Genomic DNA, 14,466 nt, shown 5'->3' on the forward strand with positions numbered 1-14,466 from the left:
GAGGGAGTGGGGGTGATACAGAAGGTACAGGGACAGGAAGGGAAGCAAGAGGGAACACAGCAATATCATGATAACATGTGATATACGGTTTTAGGACACAAACGGGGTGGGGGTAGTACAGGAGGTATGGGCCAGGAAGGGTACATGATAGGCAAAAATGGAGAGCCATAAAGAGGCGCAGAGGGCATGCTGTGGGGGTAGGGGGCTAGATCAGGAGATTTGATATGCTTCTTTGAAGAGGTGCGTCTTTAAGGCATGTCTGAAGTTCCACATGTCGGGGATTGTCTGGATGTTTTGGGGTAAAGTGTTCCAGAGCATCGGCACAGCTCTAGAGAAGTCCTGGAGGCGAGCATGTGAGGTTCGTATTAGTGGGGTGTTTAGTCTGAGTGTGTTAGCATAGTGGAGCGCATGGGCTGGGTGGTGTACGGACAGGAGGGAAGCGATGTTCACACGCAATGACGTGCAAACAAACATATTGTTATTTTTATGCCTGCATAAAATGAACAATGAACGAGAAGTGAATGAATTTCTGCTTGTCATTCAATCATTAGCTGTGTTTACACTGAACGATTATTATTCGAATTCGCATGATTCAATGATTTGTTGAACAATAATTGTTCCATGTAAAAGCGCCCTTAGTGAACAGAATTTTAGGATTCAGTATACTAAACTGTTATCTTTACAAATAACCATAGATTCTGGTATAATTCAATGCAGACACTAGATACCTGGTAGTTATGTAATGGGGTTCAGGTGAGTCTCAGTGGCCAGAATGGTACTTGGCCACAGACTCTTTTGGATGGCACAGAAATGATAGCAAGATCTGAACATGGGGTCTGAGGGCACAGACTTGGTGCTTACAGGTCATGTTTGCCTTGAGGTTGAGACACACCATGCCCAGGACAAATGTAAATAAGAGGCTTTAGGGAAAGGATTGGGATAGGGGAACGTGCATACATGCTGAACACCCTAACAAAGTGAACTGCAAACGGGACTTGTGAGCAGACGTCCAACGACTAAAAAACACCAAAACACCTAAAATACCAACTGTATATACATCTCCCTGTATATAGTGATATGGCGCATGCTGCTATAGCTCGTCATGCGCAATCCACCAGTTTTTTTTGTTTATATTTCCTGCCCGTTGCCTCGAAATGGCGTGCATACATGCCCCCAATACGTAATGTGATTGCGTGTAAGCAGTGTTGGTTACGCACCCACAGAGAACAATGGGCTCTCTCACGCATAATATTCTGCAAAATAAACATGCTACATTCTTTGTTGCGCTTGGGTATCAGGGTATTTCTACTTGCAAATTGAGCCGAACTGCATAAGGAAATGTATTTGATTGTCTGCGAATTACTGCTATAGCGCACGAATGAAACGCAAAAAATGCGGTAATCATACACTCGTGTGAGCCCGGCCTAAGGGGCTACAAACAAATTTTCATGTAGTGCAGGAGAGTCATGTGTGCAAAGCTTATAGGAAAGGGCTAGATTATGTATGTAAATTTGTTTTGCAGCGGTAGACAACATGGCTTAGGTGTGGGTATACGTACAGGTGGAGGTGCAGGGCCCGAGCTGAATTTTTGCCCCTGAGCCTTTAGTTGCACCCCTGGTCTTGTGAGTCCCTACTGTAACAAGACAACTAAGGGTGGCTTCACACAAGCATGTTTTTGTGTGCGCTTACGCGCGCACAAAAACATGCTTCTATTAGAATTAATGCATTCCCTATGGTGTGTTCACATGTCCGTGTTTTACAGGTGCATGCCTGTAAAGATAGGACATGCGCTGACCATAGGGAATTCACACATTATCTTCAATGGAGCCGTGGCTGCTGCCATTCATGAATTCATGAATGGGTCAGTGCTGCCTCTGATTGGCTGAGGGCAGGGACCAATCAGAGGCAGCTCTCAGCTCTCATTCAATAGCTGAGAGCTGCCTCTGATTGGTCACAGTGCTCAGCCAATCAGAGGCAGACCATTCAGCAGGCGGGGATTCTAAATCGGTGGACAGGTAAGTATTTTTATATGTAAAGCCCTTCCCTGAAAAACAATTCAGGGGTTCTGGCAGACCATTGCCTTCAATGGAGCTGCTGGCAGCAGCCGCGGCTCCATTGAAGGCAATGCACGGACCTTCATACACCCGTGTTTTTGCGCGTACATAGGTGTGAAGCCACCCTTAAACCCCATGGAGTCCTGCCTTCATGTGGGGTGAACCTAGGGGCCTGGCTCGCCATAGATGGTAAATGGCATACAAGCAGGACAGGATACTGCACACACCAATGGTCAAGGGAATCCTACCCAAAACTGCATGCATGCAGCAACACCAAGCAAAACATGCATGACTCCAAACACCAGGGTCCTGAGAGGGAATGAGGATAAAGATAAAAGACCAGCTCCTTCCAGCAAGAGGGGCTGGCATTTATGTGCAGCAGACTGGTGGTGACTGGCTGACTTAAGTAATACACACCAGCCAGCCCAGTCATCCCGAACCTGTGGAAGTGTGCTCCTCTAAACCCATAGCACAACAAGTCCCAGGAGCACAACATGATATTATGTTATGCATACTGAGCAATTATACCCCTCTGCTATATTACTGCTAACTGGAAATAAAATAGACTATACCTACCAACTGACTTCAATGTGTTACAAGGAAAACTATACGAAAATGTTCAGTGTCTTGCAGTACTAAAGCAAATATATGTAGCAATAAGGAACAAATAAAATAAACTTATTGCAGATGCCTAACATGCTATTTATCAACATAAAGACATTTTAGCACCCTTGGGAAATCTCCTAGGTGACATAAGGTTGACTTGCTCATTGTCTGGGGAGCCTCTCCAAGTAGCGCTCACATGGCAATAATGATGCCCCCTTCTTAAAGGGTCAGTAGCTAATTTAACTTAAAAACACAATGAACATCGTCATCTGGTGTGCTTTGTTATGAAGAAGGAACATATAGTGCAGTTAATGTACTATCTGGTGTGTTTTACTCACTATCCCTGGAAGATATAATGTAGGCAACTACCCCAATTAGTATCAGAGCAGTATAAAGGACCTACAAACATATATATATATATATATATATATATATATATATATATATATATATATATATATATGTATATATACATATAATAACGACTGGACACCATTTTGGCATAGAGGACTAGCTCTTCCTCCATTACATCTCTAGCACAATGTATATGAGTGACATGGCCACTTGATGCAAGATACATCAATATGTATTTCTTTTACTGTCAGTTTCTCATGTGCTAAATGAGATATTACTCAACTATCCCAACCACCACCATTCCTTATTCATGGGTTTTACTGTAAGGAGTATAAAATAGAGTACAGAGTTCATGTGGATAGGCATTCCCCATGTTCACATTTACTTTGTATTCCGCATTTATAGTCTTATTTTATCGTATGTGCATTTACAACGATACAGATTATAATTATTGATTTCCTTAGTAAATTAGTGATCTACGGCTTAAATGGTAACTGTAAGTATTGATTTTATTTTACATTTTACTCGGATAGCATGTAGAAAGACTTCTACTGTACAAGTCATTTAAGGTGAGATTGAAAGCTTAATTTAATTTGTCAGGAAATGCAATTCACTGACTTCTTGGTGAGCTACAATATTGTAATAGATTTAACAGGTACTGAAATGGCATAGGAGGTTGTTTTAAAAGGGTTCTTTTTTTCTATCATAGCCCAGATTTTATACTACATGTGTTATGTCCATTGATTATTGTCTACACTTGATTCATGTGTCTCGCTATTTTAAAAATAGTATCAAGAGCATTAAAATATCTTAGTTTCAAAGAATCTTATTGAATATTTGGATAAACTGGTTGCACAAATCCCCCAATTTCTCCATGGAGGGGAATACACAGTATGTATTTGTTGGTAAATTTAGCAGTAAGTAGCTTATTGTAACTTCATCAAGAGATCATTCATGAGGAATAGAGAACTGGTATGAAGGTGCATGGTGCTATACACCAGGGATATCAAAAAGAATTATTTAAGGTTGCCACATTGTCAAAAGCTAGTTATATTATAAAAGCTAGGTTACTAAAGTATCAGTGGACAAGGCATGGATTCTTTTGCATAACATTAAATACATTACTACAGCTTAGAGGGATAGTTGTGGTGTTTTCCAATGGGAAGCCATGGATGTGCTGGCCACCATGCTACTGTTCTTTATTAATTTATGTACTTATCGACTAGGATCAAGACAAAAAGGAAGATTTCAAAAAGATCAAAATAGTTTAGATGAAACTATTCTTCATTATTATGTCCTGGGTTGTCAAAAGTGTGTGATAATTTATTGCTTTATTCATTGATATCTAGATAAAGACCTCAAGCACACGTTTTACAGAACCATAATATGGCACCCAATGCATTGGTATGATTATTCTTCCCTATGGGACTGATATACAAAGATACGGCACTGAGAAAGCATCATGTGGTAGTACATGTGCACCAGGTCTAACAGGGCAATCATTAAAAACTATAGGTCAAGTAATAATCTTTATTTATATAGCGCCAACATTTTCCGCAGCGCTTACAATACAGAGGAAATAACAAAAGACAACGGCTACATTAAGTAATCAATTGATGGAAACAGTAGGGGTGAAGGTCCTGCTCCAAAGAGCTTAAATACTACGGATAATGGGGTGATACAGAAGGTAAAGGGGCTGGAGATGTGCACGGTATGGCGAGGTGGAGAGTAAGGGATGCTATACACATAGACAATGGTCAGGCCATATAGTGGTGGAATCGGGAAAGTAATGATGAGAACTAGAGGAAAGCTATTAAAGGGGGCACGAGTGCAAAGTTTCCACTGGTCAACATAGCCTACCCTACTTGTGTGCTCTAATCCATAAGTCTTACACTCACAGTCATGACTACTGACATTCATTTTTGTACTCTATCTACACCTGAATTCCCTCGTACACAATGTAAAGATGCAGCCACCCACACTAAACTATAAGCCATTTCTCTGTGCTGAACACGGATTTATTTTAGGGTCTAATAGCATTAGATGGTTGCAAAGCACTATATCCTCAATTGAGTAGTTACCAAATTCCATTGACTAGTTCATCCAAAAGTGATATCTCGGATACCAGAAGCAATTATGTTGAGTAGTTTATTGGAAGTCATTAGTGATAAAAAATTTAAAGGGCATATGAAGCATACTTTAGTAATGCAAGTAGGAAAATAATTTATGACAGATAATGAATAGCTATATATTAACTTTTGTACTTTTATGTGTAAGTTTAAGATTCTAAGAACAGAGATGCTTTTACAGAACATGCAAGTAAGCATAAGTCAATGCACGCTTATCAACAATGGTATTAATTATGCATATTGAAGAGTTCATCCAAGGATTTTGCTTGTAAACAGATTTATTACTAAACCTTCAATGTATGCAGAGTACAGGAACAATTGAGTGGAATTAATGGAAGTAAAACAACAACATTAAACTGCTCATTTGAAATATGTAGGCGCAATCGTTTTAATAAAGGAATAACTATAACATAAATGATTTTCAGTCTTATAACTAAATGTTTATATGTACTAATTTGCTGCCCGTTTTTAATATATTTCATACACCATTGGCTAATTATCAGGCTATCAATAAAGTGCATACATACCTGTTGGGCAAATCATATATTACTACATTTTTGGTTTATGACTCGGGCTTATGAGCTATATTTTTCTGCAGTACGTTACTATCGATAAAGTTCTGTCATCACTGGTTTAGGTAGTGTGTGTAATAGTCAGATTCTGCGCTAGTCAGAGAAACAATCAAATGGACAGCATTATGAACTTATAGCAACCTCTCTTTTCCCGCAACTTTGGTTTGGGTCGCGGTCAGGGGTGTAACTATAGAGGATGCAGGGGATGCGGTTGCACCCGGGCCCAGGAGCCTTAGGGGGCCCATAAGGCCCCTGTTCTCCATATAGGGATCCCAGTATTATGAATAAAGCATTATAGTTGGGGGCCCCATTACAGATTTTGCATTGGGGCCCAGGAGCTTCAAGTTACGCCTCTGGTCGCGGTACTTGGCTGGTCCCTAACTTAGGTTTCCTGATGGGTACAGTGTTTCCTGGATAACTACTAGCAGTGCAGTCAAACACAATGGGAATAGTTGGAGATATTATTACCATGAACTATGACAACAGGTAAAGTAAAGATGAGTGGAGTTAGATGAGGCAAGGCTCATGTAATGAAGATCAGGCAGAACTGAGTATCCTGTACAGTGGGGCAAACAAAATAGTATTTGCATTACTATTACAAAGGACGATTAACATAATGTGTACGCAGAAAAAAAAAATATGTCCACCTAGTTCAGCCTATTAGCCACCAATGTTGTCTAGAGTAAGGCAAAAACCCCATGGGGTAGAAGCCAATTTTCCTTATTTTAGGGGGGACATTTTCTTCCTGACTCCAATCTGGCAGCCAGAATTAATCCCTGGATCACTGGATCGGGATGTGGTGCAGAGGAGCATCCAAAAGAATTGTCAGGAAAACCAGTTCTCGACAGTCAGTAGCAAGTTTCACATTCAAGATGAAATGCAAGTAGCACTAATCACACTAGGATACAAAACATCTATAATTGGCAATAAGATCAGTGTAGTGTCACTAAAATATTCATTTTCATTCACTGGGCGGCCATGTATTCAGTGTATGCTGCTTTCCAGAATCCTTGCGATGCATCCTTCCAGCCTGCCAAGATTCATTGAGTTAACAGCTGGAGGGGAGAAGTGACAACACAGGAGCATGGATTGCTAAGTATGTGACAATGTGGTGATTATAAGATAACGCTGTGCAATTTAAACTTTCTCTTAAAGCTACGGCAATATCACCTGTACCTTGTAACCCGCACTCATAGATAGTACTTAAATATTTACAGGAAGATTACAGCCTACTGCATGTGTTACAGTTATGAGTTGGTGGACCAAATGGTTTTTTGCACTGCAGGGACAACTTAGATTGCATTAGGGTAACATCTGGCTTATGATAAATAAGTTCGAAAGCCCATATCTAAAGTCGCCTTAACAATTTTAGCTTTTAATCATATTAAATTGGAATCAAGTTGATACATTTATATTTAATTGATTCTGTGCATATTTGAAGCCTGACTATTCTTGAATGTTTAGTTAAGATAAGAAATGCTGTGTAATAATAACTTTCTAATCTATTGTTTGCCTTGGATGGATAATGTTACAGTCATATCTTCATTCTTCAATAAAGCTATAAGGCATAAATTGCATCCTAAAGTGCAATATACCCTATCGACACATTTCTGACCTCCTCTCCCCCACCATTAAAATAACTGGAAAAACATGTGACCCGAGAAAGGAGGTATTTCAAATAATTAAATGTGGCTTTTCAATACAGTATCGTAATAGTGATCTTCCATTGAATTTGTTAGAACTGATCCCTTAAAAAATGAAAATGTGGTGACCATTGTGGCAAAAGTTTTATATATGGTTATGGTCAACATTATTGGCAACCCAGAATATTTAGTGCACAATGTAAAATATCTCCTGAAATAAAGTATTTAGTGAAACAGCTTGGATATAGTTAAACTTGTATATTTGATATAGAAGAACACAAGGCACAAAAATAACAATAAAATCTTTGCAGGAAAAAAAAGATACAAATTTAAAAATAATGCCAGGGCACAATTAACGGCACAAAAGACAAAATTAGACTAACCTGCGATTATTTAGAAATTAGACCTGCATGTCCCCACCTTGCCTATGCTCAAATGACTTTAATTAGCATATGAATGGTAGTTTAAAAAGACTACTTTTATTCTCTGTTCCTTGTTCACAGTGGCAAAGACAAGAAAGCTACCTAAGCAGACCAGAAAAGCTATTACGACCAAGCATAGGCAGTCTAAAGTGTACAAGACAATCTCCAAAACAACCTTGGTGTTAGGACTGGCTGGGGCAGATGGACAGGGGATCCCTACTCCAGCCCTCTCCCATGTTCCTACCTACTTGCCACCCTGGGCTACGCCCCAGGGCGACAACTACGTTACGGTCCCAGTGCTGCACTAGTGAGAGGGACCCTAAAAGGAGGAGGGATAGGGAAACCAGCAGGTGGGCACCGCGTAACTGACGGGAAGCTACAAATGGGCAAACCAGAGAGTAGCCGTAAACAAGCAGGGTCAAACCGGAAAACACGTGCGGAGTACAAGAGGGCAAAACAGAAGCAGAGTCAAGAGAAAGGCCGAAGTGCAAAACACAAGAGAGTCCGGTCAAATAATGCGGGTGTAGGCTGAACAAAACAGAACCAAACACTGGTGACCTGAGTCTGGGACAGCAGGGTATACATGCAGAGATCCCCGCCCGGAGGGGTGGGGAGAAGTCACATGATGACCAGAGGGATCATAAAGCCGCCTCCCCCCGGCGGTGCGCACTGACCCGAGTACCGCGCGGCCGAACAGTGAACGGGTGCGTCCGCACACAACGCAGGGCGCACCGTCGGCTGCCGCGACCAACCACCAGAGTGGGAGAACCCCAACAGAGCCACCAGTCTGGGCCCCCGCAGCACCAGGACGAGCAGCCCGCACCAACCGGACACCGGCGCCCCCAGTGGTAACCCCATATCTAACACTTGGTATCCCAGATTCAACAGTTCATAATGTTATCAAGAAGTTTGCTACTCATGGAATGGTCAAGAAGTTTCCAGGACGTGGTGAAAAGAGGACAATTACTGTCCAGTTATCTGTGTGTAAGTACTGTATTTCTGTAAATATATGGGTTTCAGGGAGGCGCTATTAGTACTGTGGCTACTGTGACAGTCACTTTAACTACTGGGGCTGATAAAAAATACATTATTACTAATAGTGTCCCCTATATCAGCCTCAGTAGTAATAGTATTACTACTGAGGCCACTGTGGGGGTCACTATTACTACTGGGGCCAATATAGGCGACACTGTTACTACTGAGGCCATTGTGGGGGGTCACTATTACTACTGGGGCTGATATAGGGGATACTATTACTACTGAAGCCACTTCACACATGATAGCATACCTCAAGCTGACTTAAGGTATGTTTACACGTGGTGGAAATGCTGCGGAGTGTCTGCAGTGGAAATTTCCGCATCCAAGAAGCAGTCAGCGCTGTCAGCACTTCCTGTCTTCTTGTTCCCAGCGACGTGGTCAGGTGTGGCGCACTGGTCAGGTGAGGCCACTACAGGCCACTGAGAACCAGCGCTGACAGCAGCAAACCTACGGAGGAGGTAAGGGAGAGTGCCGCATAGTATGAAATCAGCTGCGGATAGGCGGTCGATTTACAGTCAAAATTAGCACCAATGGTACTCCAGTGCTCCAGCTAGGAAAAAACACAGGGCATTCCTCCTTGTCTATTTGAAACTCCCTGTCTTTTTTATAACAATGGAAATAAAATCATACACTGTGATAAGACCTGACATGTTGGCACTTTGCGATAAATAAGTGGGTTTTGGGTTGCAGTTTGGACACTCAGTCTCTAAAAGGTTCACCATCACTGCTCTAGACCGAGGATAGGCATACATACCCTTTTTTACCCTTAAGCTAGTGCAGGTGCTGGTTTGCCTAACTTTAGGTTCTACCATGTTGCAGCAGTTCCCATTCCCCTGCTTGATTAGCATTTTCACTTTGACCGTAAACAATGGGTGACCCTAAAACAGGTGGACTGCCCAATTCCTCTGAAGATCCTCCCTTGGCTTAGCTTGAATGACAAGGATTTGCTCCTCCCTCCCATTCTCCTCCTTAAAGCCACCTTTGAGTTGTGGGATTCTAATGCCTGGAGACAAATTCTGTCCAGAGAAGAGATTCCCCTCACTCCTCTATGTTTTAACCTGGTATTTCTACCAGACGTAACACAGGAAAGTTTCCTGGGTTAGCAGGTACAAGAGGATCCATGTAGACACCACATTTTGGTTGGCTTTTCCTTTTTGATTTTTGATGATCTGCAGGTCAGATTTGCGGGGCTTACACTCTCCAATTAGAGGATAGCCAGTTATGATCTTTTTTTTCATGCACACAGAGCAGTGGTCCTTCCAATCATCCCTTATTGTGTTTGATGCTCTTTTCACGCTAACTTCACTGCCCTCACACACTGTTTCCCTTCTCTATAAACCTGATTTCCAAGGATATATGCACTATGGACCCCCGCTTTCTACAGGTTTGGTAGCAGGAATTGGGAGCCATGATCTTGCCCACTTATTGACAAAAGGCATTTCTCTTCAACCATGAACTGTCTTTGGTTTGCGCTACTCAGGAATAAAATTTTTAAAAGCCTGTAACTTGCCTTCACAAATCCTTGACAAAGGCTGCGGTGACAGCTGAAATGTTGGCATCAAGCCCGTGTGGCTTACATAAAGATGAAATTCCTTTAATTCTTTGCATTGATGTATTTGGGTACCCTGCTTTGCGGCTCCAACACATCATTTCTTGTTAAAATTATTTACATATTTCTGAATGAAATATGATATACAATGTAGCTTTAATGTAACAAACTTACAATATTGTGAAATGTAAAACCCAGTGGGGTAAAAAAGAGTTTACTGATTTATGGGAATTGAAATATAATTTACTGTAATAAAAGTAACATAATCACCAGTAAAGTAAATCTTGACAGAAAAATGTATAGCACTTACAGTTATAATAATAACTATAGATCTATTCTTTAATGGAATGTGTGATTTAATTGCATTTGCTGCATAAAAAATCAATGCTGATTATCAACATTTCAGAAAGTGCTGAGTGTAATAGACGTCTGCTGTGCATATTACGGAACATGATGTGTGTGACTATTATAATGGTGGGGAAGATATAAAAAACATACCAATAAGTAATATATCCTATATAAAAGAAATCTTAGAGTAGAAAGTAAAGAACTTCGCTTATCTGTATTGATGTTCTCCTAACATGGTGCCATTGTTGTTTCTTGTTTGCCATAGCTTCTCTTTGCCAAAACATGACAACTTTGTAAATTAGGTAAGAAAGGCTCCAACTACAGAAAATTCAGCCATCACAAGGAAAGCATTTGTCTTCTTATTACAAGCCATGCAATTCAGCTGTTGGGCAGTGCTTAAAACACGGGAAACTCTAGAACAGAAGTGGATATGGAAAATATTGCCTTAGACTAAAAAAAAAAACTATGGAAGCCACCCAAGTGAAACGAATGCACAACTGGATATTAATGTGTTCTTACCCCTCAGTTGCCAAATATATTGTGGTCAGCAGGAAGTAGAGGTTAAGCACTGACCATGCAGGCATATATTTAGGAAAAGAAATCCAGCATCAGGTAGTGCCATGGAGTCTTGCAGGTGATGATACTTGCAGAACAAAGCCTCATGTTGGGTCAGTTACTGTCAGAAATCTATCAGCATGTAGCCTGATGATTTTCCCATGAACGTCTTCAATTTGGTATCATAGTCAGTAATAATGTAGTGAACACCGCCGCTGCAATATAGATAGATAGATATAGAGAGAGAAATATGTGTATATATATATACTCTGGCACTTTTCCCTCCTCATTCAAACACTCCATTATATCCCCTCTGCTTAAAAAAACAACCCTGGACCCGACTAATGCTGCTAACTACCGACCCGTCTCAAACCTCCCCTTTATCTCCAAATTACTGGAACGCCTGGTCTACTCCCGGCTTACTCGCTTTCTCTCTGACAACTCACTCCTCGACCCCCTCCAGTCTGGTTTCCGCTCTCTACACTCGACCGAAACTGCCCTTACAAAAGTAACAAATGACCTGATGACTGCAAAGTCGAGAGGATATTACTCTCTACTAATCCTCCTTGACCTGTCTGCTGCATTTGACACGGTCGACCATAATCTCCTTCTCACTATGCTCCACTCTATTGGTCTAAAGGATACTGCTCTCTCCTGGTTCTCCTCCTACCTCTCTGACCGCTCTTTCAGTGTTTCCTTTGCTGGTTCTATCTCTGCTCCACTTCCTCTCGCTGTCGGGGTACCCCAGGGCTCGGTCCTTGGTCCCCTTCTTTTCTCTATCTATACTGCCCCAATTGGACAAACCATCCACAGATTCGGCCTCCAATACCATCTCTATGCTGACGACACCCAACTATACACCTCCTCTCGTGAAATCTCTGGACCATTCCTCCAAAATATCACCGACTGTCTGTCTGCTGTCTCTAACACTATGTCCTCCCTTTTTCTCAAACTAAACCTCTCTAAAACTGACCTCCTTGTCTTTCCACCTTCTAACCGACCTCCCCTCAACATCTCCATTCCAGTGTCTGGCACCATCATAACCCCCCGACGGCATGCCCGATGCCTTGGCGTCACACTGGACTCTGACCTCTCCTTTGCCCCCCATATCCAATCTCTGGCCCAAACATGCCACATGCACCTCAGAAATATTGCTAAAATACGTCCGTTCCTAACCACGGACACGCTAAAGACGCTCGTGGTTGCGCTCATCCACTCCCGGCTTGACTACTGCAACTCGCTACTCATTGGCCTCCACCGCACTAGACTCGCTCCGCTCCAATCCATACTAAATGCAGCAGCTAGACTCATTTTTCTATCCAGTCGTTATTCAGACGCCTCTGCATTATGCCAGTCGCTGCATTGGCTGCCCATCCACTGCAGAACTAAATTTAAACTCCTCTACCTCACTCACAAAGCTCTGCATGGCGCTGCACCACCATACATCGCCTCCCTACTGTCAGTACACCACCCAGCCCGCTCACTCCGATCGGCTAACACCCTCAGACTAAACACCCCTGTAATACGAACCTCTCATGCTCGCCTACAGGACTTCACTAGAGCAGCACCCATCCTCTGGAATGCTCTACCCCAAGGCATCCGGACAATTCCCGATGCACGAAATTTCAGACGTGCCTTAAAAACGCACCTCTTCAGGGAAGCATACCAAATCTCCTGACCTAGTCCCTCGCCCCTCCCTATGGTGCTCCACCCTGTTTGCCTTCTGATAAATGATCTGTACATAAAATTTCCTATTGCCTGTGTTCCCCACCCCCTGCACCTCCTGTACCACCCTCAACCCATTTGTGTCTAACCCAATGTATCTCACATTGTAATTGTTGTATTGTTTTGCATTTATCCATGCCTGAAAGCGCTGCGGAATAAGTTGGCGCTATACAAATAAAGATTATTATTATATTATTATTATATATATATATATATATATATATATATATAGAGAGAGAGAGAGAGAGAGAGAGAGAGAGAGAGAGAGAGAGAGAGAGAGAAAGAGATATTTATAGAGAGAGAGATATAGAGAGAGAGATACAGACAGATATATATATATATACACTACCGTTCAAAAGTTTGGGGTCACCCAAACAATTTTGTGTTTTCCATGAAAAGTCACACTTATTCACCACCATGCGTTGTGAAATGAATAGAAAATAGAGTCACGACATTGACAGGGTTAGAAATAATGATTTGTATTTGAAATAACATTGTTTTTACATCAAACTTTGCTTTCGTCAAAGAATCCTCCTTTTGCAGCAATTACAGCATTGCACACCTTTGATATTCTAGCTGTTAATTTGTTGAGGTAAGCTTGTGAAATTGCACCCCACGCTTCAGGAAGCATCTCCCACAAGTTGGATTGGTTGGATGGGCACTTCTGGCGTACCATACGGTCAAGCTGCTCCCACAACAGCTCAATGGGGTTCAGATCTGGTGACTGCGCTGGCCACTCCATTACCGATAGAATACCAGCTGCCTGCTTCTGCTGTAAATAGTTCTTGCACAATTTGGAGGTGTGTTTAGGGTCATTGTCCTGTTGTAGGATGAAATTGGTTCCAATCAAGCGCTGTCCACTGGGTATGGCATGGCGTTGCAAAATGGAGTGATAGCCTTCCTTATTCAGAATCCCTTTTACCCTGTACAAATCTCCCACCTTACCAGCACCAAAGCAACCCCAGACCATCACATTACCTCCACCATGCTTAACAGATGGCGTCAGGCATTCTTCCAGCATCTTTTCATTTGTTCTGCGTCTCACAAACGTTCTTCTTTGTGATCCAAACACCTCAAACTTGGATTAATCCGTCCACAACACTTTTTTCCAGTCTTCCTCTGTCCAATGTCTGTGTTCTTTTGCCCATCTTAATCTTTTTCTTTTATTGGCCAGTCTCAGATATGGCTTTTTCTTTGCCACTCTGCCCTGAAGCCCAAAATCCCGCAGCCGCCTCTTCACTGTAGATGTTGACACTGGTGTTTTGCGGGTACTATTTAATGAAGATGCCAGTTGGGTACCTGTGAGGCGTCTGTTTCTCAAACTAGAGACTCTAATGTGCTTATCTTCTTGCTTAGTTGTGCAACGCGGCCTCCCACTTCTTTTTCTACTCTGGTTAGAGCCTGTTTGTGCTGTTCTCTGAAGGGAGTAGTACACACCGTTGTAGGAGATCTTCAATTTCTTAGCAATTTC

This window comes from Eleutherodactylus coqui, chromosome 2 (assembly GCF_035609145.1).
Source record: "Eleutherodactylus coqui strain aEleCoq1 chromosome 2, aEleCoq1.hap1, whole genome shotgun sequence".
In the NCBI taxonomy this organism is placed as follows: Eukaryota; Metazoa; Chordata; class Amphibia; order Anura; family Eleutherodactylidae; genus Eleutherodactylus; species Eleutherodactylus coqui.